At 38.1% G+C, this 12,224-nt stretch overlaps 1 protein-coding gene and 1 pseudogene across 14 annotated transcripts in view; one reads left to right on the forward strand and one right to left on the reverse strand.

The window, feature by feature from the left end:
* AFG2A (AAA ATPase AFG2A) overlaps nucleotides 1–12,224 on the reverse strand; it is a 439,139-nt gene that overhangs the window by 226,092 nt on the left and 200,823 nt on the right. The gene's annotated exons all lie outside the window — the stretch shown is intronic.
* Nucleotides 514–2,047, forward strand: LOC143666364 (pre-mRNA-splicing factor SYF2-like; annotated as a pseudogene).

The raw sequence follows: 12,224 nt of genomic DNA on the forward strand, positions 1-12,224 counted from the left end.
ATTAAAAAATGGGCCAAAGACTTGAATAGACATTTTTCCAAAGAAGAAATACAAATGGTTAAAAAAGCACATGAAAAGTTGTTCAACATCAGTAGCTACTAGGGAAATGCAAATCAAAATCACAAATATGATTTCATATCCACTAGAATGGCTGCTTTATAAAAACTAAACAAGTGTTGGAGAGGAAAGTGGAGAAATAGGAACACTAATTTATGCTGGTAGGAATATAAAACGGTGCCACCAATGTGGAAGATAGTTTGGCAGTTCCACAGACTGCTAAGTACAGAATAACCACATTATCTGTCAATATCACCACCGGGCATATACCCCAAATAATTGAAAGCATGGAACTGTATACATATTCACACATCTATCTTTGGAGTGGCATTATCCACAATCGCCAAGAGTTGGAAGCAATCCAAGTATCCACGAATTGACGAGTGGATAAACAAAATGTGATCTATACATACAATGGAATAACACTCAGTTTTAAAAAGGAATGAAGTGGTCCTGGGAAAAAAGCGCTGCTGGGTGATGGCGGCGTCGAGTGAGGCTGAGGTACTGGTAAATAGCACCGAGGAGTGTGGCGTATTATTTGGGATTGGAGCCTAGCAGCCCTTAAAAATTTTTTAATCTCACTCCCTATTCTTCTTACTTGCAGTCTCTCCCCCTCCTGTCGTGGACCGCCCATTTCCGTAGCCCACCACAAAACCGCACCCTTCCTGTTATGTTCTACACTTCCCTATTCCTAACTTCTGCCCTAAGCCTAGCAACTGCTTCTTAGCTTGTGTGGTTGGCTACCCTCCCCTGACGTACATGCCCCGACTCCACCCCTCCTCCAAACTGTATATAACCCGAGCTCACCAAGCGTCGGGGTCCTTTTAGCTCTTGAGCCCCCGAGCACTTAAGTTCTTACTATGTAACAATATGAAGCTTTGTGCCATTAATTGGTATTCGGCTCAAGTCTTTTGGGTCCCTCAGCAGCTTGCTGCTGAGTCTCGGCGTTACCTTAGAACCCCAGTACAGAGCTCTGAATAAACCCTTAGCAGTTAGAGAGTTGCCCCCAAGCGGTAGCCCGTCAAGAAGACGACGGAAGCCCGTAAGGAAGACGATCGCAGAGGAGGAGCAAGCCCTCACTGCAGCTGAGGAGTTGGCTGTCCAGAAGCGCGAACAGAGACTGAGAAAATTTCGGGAGCTGCACCTGAAGAGAAATGAAGCTCGAAAATTAAATCACCAGGAAGTTGTGGAAGAAGATAAAAGACATAAATTACCCGCAAACTGGGAAGCTAAAAAAGCTCGTTTGGAGCAGGAATTGCAGGAAGAAGAAAAGAAAAAAGAATGTGCAGCAAAAGGGGAAGACTATGAGAGGATGAAATTGCTGGAGATCAGCGCAGAAGATGCAGAAAGATGGGAGAGGAAAAAGAAGAGAAGAAACCCGATCTGGGATTTTCAGATTATGCCGCTGCCCAGTTACGCCAGTATCATCGGTTGACTAAGCAGATCAAACCTGATATGGAAACATATGAAAGGCTGAGAGGAAAACATGGAGAGGAATTCTACCCAACATCAAACAGTCTCCTTCACGGAACACATGTGCCATCCACAGAGGAAATTAATAGGATGGTCATAGACTTGGAGAAGCAAATTGAAAAACGAGACAAATATAGCCGGAGACGTCCTCATAACGATGATGCAGATATTGACTGCATTAATGAGAGGAAAGCTAAATTCAACAAAAAGGCAGAAAGATTCTATGGGAAATATACAGCCGAAATTAAACAGAACTTGGAAAGGGGAACTGCTGTCTAATCGCCCTCAAACTTTTGAGGAGAGAAATACCACCGCAAAAGTATAGCAGTAAACTGGAAATGTCCATTCCTTTTCCTTTGAAACTTGTGAAGTGTTCTAAGGTTATCAATGTCTGTATTTTCATTTTTATGTATTTCTGATCATATGCTTGTTTTAGGAAAACATGTGCCTTATATTTCTGTGTTTAATGTGAGAAATCTATCGGGCTTAAAACTCTTAGCTACAAACATGTAAGTAGTCAGTCCTGAAAAAAAAAAAAAAGGAATGAAGTTCTGATTGCTGTGACAACATGATGATGAACCTTGATGACATCATGCTGAATGAAATAAGCCTGATACAAAAGTAAAAATATTATATGATCTCACTGGTATAAAATATTTAGAATAAACAAATTCATAGAGTCAAATTCTAGAATATAAGTTACCAGAGGCTGGGTCGGGGATAATGAGTGGGAAGCTAATGCTTACATTATATAGAATGTCTTTTAAAATGGTGGTTATGGCAGCATATGACATTTGAATGTAACAAACAGCACTGAACTCTACGTGTGAATGTAGTGAAAAAGGGAAATTTTAGGTAATATAAAGTTACTATTACAACTCAGTGAACTGAACTATAAATGATGGATTATAGTTAATAAAACAATTATAAAAACGCTACCTCATGAATTATATAACAAATGGTGGTAAACTAATACGGTGGTAAACAAGAACTCTGTATTTTATATATTTAATGCATGATATATTTATAAACCTACAACTTCTCTAACAAAAAATGCTTTAAAAATTAAAAAGTAAAAAAAATATATAAAACTAGCAAATATCCAAAGAGTTCATTTTAATATATTTAGATAGTCAAATTCAATTCAGCATTCTTCAATTTAGAGATATATAATGGCTCTATCAGTAAGAAAAACTTCTGGCATTTTTTTTAAGTAGTCTTTTGAAGAAGTTGCTATGACAACACAGATGTGGAACTTGGACACAATGAACAAGCCTAACCCATCATCCTGTATCACTTATTTAAAAGACTGCTGGCATTATTTCCTATTGTTATGTTGGATTGTGAGTAAAAGGGGAAATCATAATTTTAAGTAAAGAACCCATTAAATCATGTTTATCTAACTTGCCCAACAAGTGAAACTGAAAGCAGAGTCTATTTAAAAAAATCATAAGAGCGGTTAACAAAAGACCGATTTCCTCACTTAGTCATCCCTCCTGTACTAACCACCTTAATTTCCTACCCAGCATTTATTTAACTAAATGTTGAATGTTCTGTATAAAGTTCTGTTCACTTTGTATAACAGTGACTGAAGGGAAGAAAGGAAATATAATGCAGTATTTTTTCATGAAACAGTTACTAAAATGGTATCTTTCAAGAGCTATGGCATGGGGGGTGCCATGGTGGCTCAGTGGCAGAATTCTCACCTGCCATGCTAGAACTCAGGTTTGATTCCCTGTGCCTGCCCATAAAGAGCTACGGCATACCAAGTAAAAGGGAAAATACATTGATCCAGGAATGACTTGTCAGTTGATAGTCACCTACTCCTGAGGTTCCCTGAGCAACAACCCACCTGTGATTCATCAGTATTCTGGAGAGGAGTCAACACAGACCTGACAGAGAGGGGCTATTATATTGGCATACAAATTTAACCTGTCTAGATGGAAAAAACAAGTTGCAATTATATTGTTTTATGCTTTGTATGTCTTGAAAAGGGAAAACTTTAGATTCCCAACTTTGGGCATATCTCTTTATTATATACTCATGTCTCCGTGGATAAACTATTTTTGAACTATTTCATTGATCCTGGAAAGCTATTATTCTTCTGCTATGGCTATAAGGAATGGATCTCAATCTGAAAACAAGAAAACATTCAAATTAAATAATAAGCTAATAAAATTTAACAGAATACATAATTTAAATGATTCATAAAACCAGTAACTATTCATGGAATAAACTGCTCCCACATTACTTCAGTTTTCTACATGAAGTGCAATAATGTGCCAATTTTTGTAGAAAATACGATTTAACAAAAGTTTTGACTTAAATGAAAAATAAAAATTCACCTCATAAAGACTAGTCATCTCTTAATAATGGTTTTAAATTTAAAAAACACTATAAAATTCAATTGCTGCTTTATCAATCTGATACCTTTAAATTCATTGTCTTTTTTTTTAAATTTTTTTTATTAATTAAAAAAATTAACTAACACAACATTAGAAATCAATCCATTCTACATACGCAATCAGTAATTCTTAATATCATCACATAGGTGTATGGTCATCATTTCTCAGTACATATGCATCGATTTAGAGAAAGAAATAGCACGACAACAGAAAAAGAAATAAAGTGATAACACACAGAGAAAACACAAATAAAAATAAAAAGTACAAAAATATATAAGAGAAAAAAAAAAAACAAAAAAAAAAACTATAGCTCAGATGCAGCTTCATTCAGCGTTCCAACATAATTAATTACATTACAATTAGGCAGTATTGTGCTGACCATTTTTTTTTTTTTTTAAGAAATCATACCATTCTACATATGCAATCAGTAATTCTTAACATCATCACATATATGCATGATCATCGTTTCTTAGTACATTTGCATCGGTTTAGAAGAACTAGCATTATAACAGAAAAAGATATAGAATGTTAATATAGAGAAAAAAAATAAAAGTAATAATAATAAGAACAAAACAAACAAAACAAAACAGAACAAAAACCTATCGCTCGGATGCAGCTTCGTTCAGTATTTTAACATGATTACTTTACAATTAGGTATTATTGTGCTGTCCATTTTTGAGTTTTTGTATCTAGTCCTATTGCACAGTCTGTATTCCATCAGCTCCAATTACCCATTATCTTACCCTGTTTCTAACTCCTGCTGAACTCTGTTACCAATGACATATTCCAAGTTTATTCTCGAGTGTTGATTCACATCATTGGGACCATACAGTATTTGTCTTTTAGTTTTTGGCTAGACTCACTCAGCATAATGTTCTCTAGGTCCATCCATGTTATTACATGCTTCATAAGTTTATCCTGCCGTAAAGCTGCATAATATTCCATCGTATGTATATACCACAGTTTGTTTAGCCACTCTTCTGTTGATGGACATTTTGGCTGTTTCCATCTCTTTGCAATTGTAAATAACGCTGCTATAAACATTGGTGTGCAAATGTCTGTTTGAGTTTTTGCCCTTAATTCCTTTGAGTAGATTCCCAGCAATGGTATTGCTGGGTCGTATGGCAGTTCTATATTCAGCTTTTTGAGGAACCGCCAAACTGCATTCCACAGTGGTTGCACCATTTGACATTCCCACCAACAGTGGATAAGTGTGCCTCTTTCTCCGCATCCTCTCCAGCACTTGTCATTTTCTGTTTTGTTGATAATGGCCATTCTGGTGGGTGTGAGATGATATCTCATTGTGGTTTTGATTTGCATTTCTCTAATGGCCAGGGACATTGAGCATCTCTTCATGTGTCTTTTGGCTATTTGTATTTCCTCCACTGAGAGGTGTCTATTCAAGTCTTTTTCCCATTTTGTAATTGGGTTGGCTATCTTTTTGTTGTTGAGTTGAACAATCTCATTATAAATTCTGGATACTAGACCTTTATCTGATATGTCATTTCCAAATATTGATTCCCATTGTGTAGGCTGTCTTTCTACTTTCTTGATGAAGTTCTGTGATGCACAAAAGTGTTTAATTTTGAGGAGTTCCCATTTATTTATTTCCTTCTTCAGTGCTCTTGCTTTAGGTGTAAGGTCCATAAAACCGCCTCCAATTGTAAGATTCATAAGATATCTCCCTACATTTTCCTCTAACTGTTCTATGGTCTTAGACCTAATGTTTAGATCTTTGATCCATTTTGAGTTAACTTTTGTGTAGGGTGTGAGATATGGGTCTTCTTTCATTCTTTTGCATATGGATATCCAGTTCTCTAGGCACCATTTATTGAAGAGACTGTTCTGTCCCAGGTGAGTTGGCTTGACTGCCTTATCAAAGATCAAATGTCCATAGATGAGAGGGTCTATATCTGAGCACTCTATTCGATTCCATTGGTCGATATATCTATCTTTATGCCAATACCATGCTGTTTTGACCACTGTGGCTTCATAATATGCCTTAAAGTCAGGCAGTGCAAGACCTCCAGCTTCGTTTTTTTTCCTCAAGATGTTTTTAGCAATTCAGGGCACCCTGCCCTTCCAGATAAATTTGCTTATTGGTTTTTCTATTTCTGAAAAATAAGTTGTTGGGATTTTGATTGGTATTGCATTGAATCTGTAAATCAATTTAGGTACGACTGACATCTTAACTATATTTAGTCTTCCAATCCATGAACACAGTATGCCCTTCCATCTGTTTAGGTCTTCTGTGATTTCTTTTAGCAGTTTTTTGTAGTTTTCCTTACATAGGTTTTTTGTCTCTTTAGTTAAATTTATTCCTAGGTATTTTATTCTTTTAGTTGCAATTGTAAATGGGATTCGTTTCTTGATTTCCCCCTCCGCTTGTTCATTGCTAGTGTATAGAAATGCTACAGATTTTTGAATGTTGATCTTGTAACCTGCTACTTTGCTGTACTCATTTATTAGCTCTAGTAGTTTTGTTGTGGATTTTTCCGGGTTTTCGACGTATATTATCATATCGTCTGCAAACAGTGATAGTTTTACTTCTTCCTTTCCAATTTTGATGCCTTGTATTTCTTTTTCTTGTCTAATTGCTCTGGCTAGAACCTCCAACACAATGTTGAATAATAGTGGTGATAGTGGACATCCTTGTCTTGTTCCTGATCTTAGGGGGAATGTTTTCAATTTTTCCCCATTGAGGATGATATTAGCTGTGGGTTTTTCATATATTCCCTCTATCATTTTAAGGAAGTTCCCTTGTATTCCTATCCTTTGAAGTGTTTTCAACAGGAAAGGATGTTGAATCTTGTCAAATGCCTTCTCTGCATCAATTGAGATGATCATGTGATTTTTCTGCTTTGATTTGTTGATATGGTGTATTACATTAATTGATTTTCTTATGTTGAACCATCCTTGCATACCTGGGATGAATCCTACTTGGTCATGATGAATAATTCTTTTAATGTGTTGTTGGATACGATTTGCTAGAATTTTATTGAGGATTTTTGCATCTATATTCATTAGAGAGATCGGCCTGTAGTTTTCTTTTTTTGTAATATCTTTGCCTGGTTTTGGTATGAGGGTGATGTTGGCTTCATAGAATGAATTAGGTAGTTTTCCCTCCACTTCGATTTTTTTGAAGAGTTTGAGGAGAGTTGGTACTAATTCTTTCTGGAATGTTTGATAGAATTCACATGTGAAGCCGTCTAGTCCTGGACTTTTCTTTTTAGGAAGCTTTTGAATGACTGCTTCAATTTCTTTACTTGTGATTGGTTTGTTGAGGTCATCTATGTCTTCTTGAGTCAAAGTTGGTTATTCATGTCTTTCCAGGAACCCGTCCATTTCCTCTAAATTGTTGTATTTATTAGCGTAAAGTTGTTCATAGTATCCTGTTATTACCTCCTTTATTTCTGTGAGGTCAGTAGTTATGTCTCCTCTTCCATTTCTGATCTTATTTATTTGCATCCTCTCTCTTCTTCTTTTTGTCAATCTTGCTAAGGGCCCATCAATCTTATTGATTTTCTCATAGAACCAACTTCTGGCCTTATTGATTTTCTCTATTGTTTTCATGTTTTCAATTTCATTTATTTGTGCTCTAATCTTTGTTATTTCTTTCCTTTTGCTTGCTTTGGGGTTAGCTTGCTGTTCTTTCTCCAGTTCTTCCAAATGGATAGTTAATTCCTGAATTTTTGCCTTTTCTTCTTTTCTGATATAGGCATTTAGAGCAATTAATTTCCCTCTTAGCACTGCCTTTGCTGCGTCCCATAAGTTTTGATATGTTGTGTTTTCATTTTCAGTCGCCTTGAGGTATTTGCTAATTTCTCTAGCAATTTCTTCTTTGACCCAGTCGTTGTTTAGGAGTGTGTTGTTGAGCCTCCACGTATTTGTGAATTTTCTGACACTCTGCCTATTATTGATTTCCAACATCATTCCTTTATGGTCCGAGAAAGTGTTGTGTAAGATTTCAATCTTTTTAAATTTGTTAAGACTTGCTTTGTGACCCAGCATATGGTCTATCTTTGAGAATGATCCATGAGCACTTGAGAAAAAGGTGTATCCTGCTGTTGTGGGATGTAATGTCCTATAAATGTCTATTAAGTCTAGTTCATTTATAGTAATATTCAGATTCTCTATTTCTTTGTTGATCCTCTGTCTAGACGTTCTGTCCATTGATGAGAGTGGTGAGTTGAAGTCTCCAACTATTATGGTATATGAGTCTATTTCCCTTTTCAGTGTTTGCAGTGTATTCCTCACGTATTTTGGGGCATTCCGGTTCGGTGCGTAAATATTTATGATTGTTATGTCTTCTTGTTTAATTGTTCCTTTTATTAGTATATAGTGTCCTTCTTTGTCTCTTTTAACTGCTTTACATTTGAAGTCTAATTTGTTGGATATTAGTGTAGCCACTCCTGCTCTTTTCTGGTTGTTATTTGCATGAAATATCTTTTCCCACCCTTTCACTTTCAACCTATGTTTATCTTTGGGTCTAAGATGTGTTTCCTGTAGACAGCATATAGAAGGATCCTGTTTTTTAATCCATTCTGCCAATCTATGTCTTTTGATTGGGGAATTCAGTCCATTGACATTTAGTGTTATTACTCTTTGGATAATATTTTCCTCTAACATTTTGCCTTTTGTATTATATATATCATATCTGATTTTCCTTCTTTCTACACTCTTTTCCATATCTCTTTCTTCTGTCTTTTTGTATTTGACTCTAGTGCTCCCTTTAGTATTCTTGCAGAGCTGGTCTCTTGGTCACAAATTCTCTCAGTGACTTTTTGTCTGAGAATGTTTTAATTTCTCCCTCATTTTTGAAGGATAATTTTGCTGGATATAGGAGTCTTGGTTGGCAGTTTTTCTCTTTTAGTATTTTAAATATATCATCCCACTGTCTTCTAGCTTCCATGGTTTCTGCTGAGAAATCTACACATAATCTTATTGGGTTTCCCTTGTATGTGATGGATTGTTTTTCTCTTGCTGCTTTCAAGATCTTCTCTTTCTCTTTGACCTCTGACATTCTAACTAGTAAGTGTCTTGGAGAACGTCTATTAGGATTTATTCTCTTTGGGGTGCGCTGCACTTCTTGGATCTGTAATTTTAGGTCTTTCATAAGAGTTGGGAAATTTTCAGTGATAATTTCTTCCATTAGTTTTTCTCCTCCTTTTCCCTTCTCTTCTCCTTCTGGGACACCCACAACACGTATATTTGTGCGGTTCATATTGTCCTTGAGTTCCCTGATACCCTGTTCAAATTTTTCCATTCTTTTCCCTATAGTTTCTGTTTCTTTTTGGAATTCAGAGATTCCATCCTCCAAATCACTAATTCTATCTTCTGTCTCTTTAAATCTATCATTGTAGCTATCCATTATTTTTTCTATGTTTGCTACTTTATCCTTCACTTCCATAAGTTCTGCAATTTGTTTTTTCAGTTTTTCTATTTCTTCTTTATGTTCAGCCCATGTCCTCTTCATGTCCTCCCTCAATTTATCGATTTCATTTTTGAAGAGGTTTTCCATTTCTGTTCGTATATTCAGCATTAGTTGTCTCAGCTCTTGTATCTCATTTGAGCTATTGGTTTGTTCCTTTGACTGGGCCATATTCTCAATCTTTTGAGCATGGACAGTTATCTTCTGCTGCTGGCGTCTGGGCATTTATTCAGATTTCTCTGGGTTTCGGACCCAGCAAGGTTGTAAGATTTTTCTGTGAAATCTCTGGGATCTGTTTTTCTTATCTTGCCCAGTACGTGGCGCACGTGGCACACGTTTGTCTCAAGTGTTTGGAATGGGTCTCCTCCAGTCACCGATCTCCGCGGCCTGGGGATTTCGGATCCAATTCTCTCCGTTGGTTCAGGGGCCGCGCGTGGTGGGGGCGTCAGCTTCCACGGCTTGAGGGGACCCTGTGGCTGGTTGCAGGCCGCAGCGGGCCTGGGGGATTCCCCACCGGACCAGGAAGCCTCCCGCGGGGGGGGTGGGCCTACTGCGGCTTGGATAGCCCTCCGATCCGAGACTCGTAGCCGCGGACTCGAAGCCGAGACTCGAAGCCGCCTGCAAAAGTGTGGCGCCGGCCGCCTTGGCTGGAAAGCTTGTCTCTCCGAGTCTCTCAGCTGGCCCGGGAAGGAGGGAGGGATTAGCTCAGACCGCCGCAGCTGCGGCTGCTCGGGAAATTGCGCGCCGCTCGGGAAATTGCGCGCCACTCGGGGGTCTCGCAGCAGCCAAGTCTCGCAGTCAGACTTGCCAGCCCAGACTTTGGATAGCCCTCTGATCCAGACTCGTAGTCGCGGACTCGAAGCCGAGACTCGAAGCCGCCCGCAAAAGTGTGGCACCGGCCGCCTTGGCTGGGAAGCTTGTCTCTCCGAGTCTCTCAGCCGGCCCGGGAAGGAGGGAGGGATTAGCTCGGACCGCCGCAGCTGCGGCTGCTCGGGAAATTGCGCGCCGCTCGGGGGTCTCGCAGCAGCCAAGTCTCGCAGTCAGACTTGCCAGCCCAGACTTTGGATAGCCCTCTGATCCGAGACTCGTAGTTGCGGACTCGAAGCCGAGACTCGAAGCCGCCCGCAAAAGTGTGGCGCCGGCCGCCTTGGCTGGGAAGCTTGTCTCTCCGAGTCTCTCAGCCAGCCCGGGAAGGAGGGAGGGATTAGCTCGGACCGCCGCAGCTGCGGCTGCTCGGGGATCTCACTCACCGCAGCCGAGTTTCGCAGTCAGACTAGCCAGCCCAGACTGGGTTACGCTGTGTGTCCATTCCCTGCTGTAGCCCCGGGAGCTGTTCTGTACTGTTTCTGTTCACCTATTAGTTGATTTGGAGTCGGAGGAACTAAGACGCATGTACCTTACTAAGCCGCCATCTTGGATCCTCCTAAATTCATTGTCTTAATTTCCTAATATGAAGATTAAGTAACCACTAAAGTATATTCATTATTACTATGTTTGTACATTGGAATTTATAATTTTACTTCTACCTTTTCTGAATCACAATTGTCAATTGTGAAACGGATCAGATTTTAATCTTCAAATGTTACTGCTGCTTTTCTTAAATCTTTAAAACTCATCTGGCTTCAGGGAAAAAAAAAAAAAAGTGCCCAAGGCTAAAAAAATAGAGGCTGGTTAAAAAAGGTTTGTTCACAATTATTTCACTATTGGTTTTAATGAATCTTTCTGCATGACTTCTGAGTACTAGGTTTTTAAGGAACAAGGTAATGATCTCTACTAGAGAACAGGGAAAGAAAATACAGAGAGAATTGCAAAGTTGAAGACTTTTTAGACATTTGAGCTCTGTATCCTTGGAAATAATGTTTTAGTAGGCATCAAATTGTTGTTAGTTTGCTTGTTTTAATATTTGCAAAATCTATTTTACTATTCTATTTGAGAAAGGCTATAATATAATCAAAGTTGAAGAAGAGACAACTATTAAAAATTCTGAAATTATACCTCTTAACAATGTATATTAAATACAGTTATATATATATATATAGAGAGAGAGAGAGAGAGAGATGGATAATGTAAAGAATATTTCCATTTCTATGGTACAGTTCAAGTTTGATGTTAGAATGCTTGTCTTTATATATAAATTATTACAATACGTATACACTAAAAATTTTGATTCAATTAACTCTAATATTCTAGAAGAAATTATTATTATTATTATTGTTACTATAGACAAATAATCTGAAGTATTGGTTACTAGACTGTTCACTGCATGCCCTTGAAAGGCCACTATCAAAGGGAAAATTTTTTTTGGGAAAAGATTCAGCCTCTCTACTACCTGTGGCCAACAAAAAAAGTAGTCTAGGTGGAAGAAAGGCAAAAACAAGAAACTACTGAAACTACTGAAATCAGGAAATATAGTGTGTGTAACAGTTTGAAAATACTATGTACCCCAGAAAAGCCATGTTTTACTCCTGTTTCAATCTTGTGGAGGCAGTTTTTTTTTTTAATCCTTATTTAACAGTATAGGTTGAAATCTTTTGATTAGTTTATCTCCATGGAGATATGAAGGCACCCAATTGTGGGTATTAACTTTTGATTAGATGGAGATGTGATTCTACCTATTCTAGGTGGGTTTTGATTGAATCACTAGAGTATTTAAAAGAGGATACATTTTGGAGAAACGACAGAAACGAGAGAAATGACAAGCCTCAGAGCCGACAGAAACTTCACTGCAGAGCTGACACAGATGCGGACATGTGGAGAACAGAAACAGACATTTAGAGAAGCTTGGAGCCCAGCAGACGTTGCCAGGAGATGTTAAGCAAGCCAGAACCTGGAGAGCCACCAGAACAGACAGAGCCCTA

This window comes from Tamandua tetradactyla, chromosome 22 (assembly GCF_023851605.1).
Source record: "Tamandua tetradactyla isolate mTamTet1 chromosome 22, mTamTet1.pri, whole genome shotgun sequence".
In the NCBI taxonomy this organism is placed as follows: domain Eukaryota; kingdom Metazoa; phylum Chordata; class Mammalia; order Pilosa; family Myrmecophagidae; genus Tamandua; species Tamandua tetradactyla.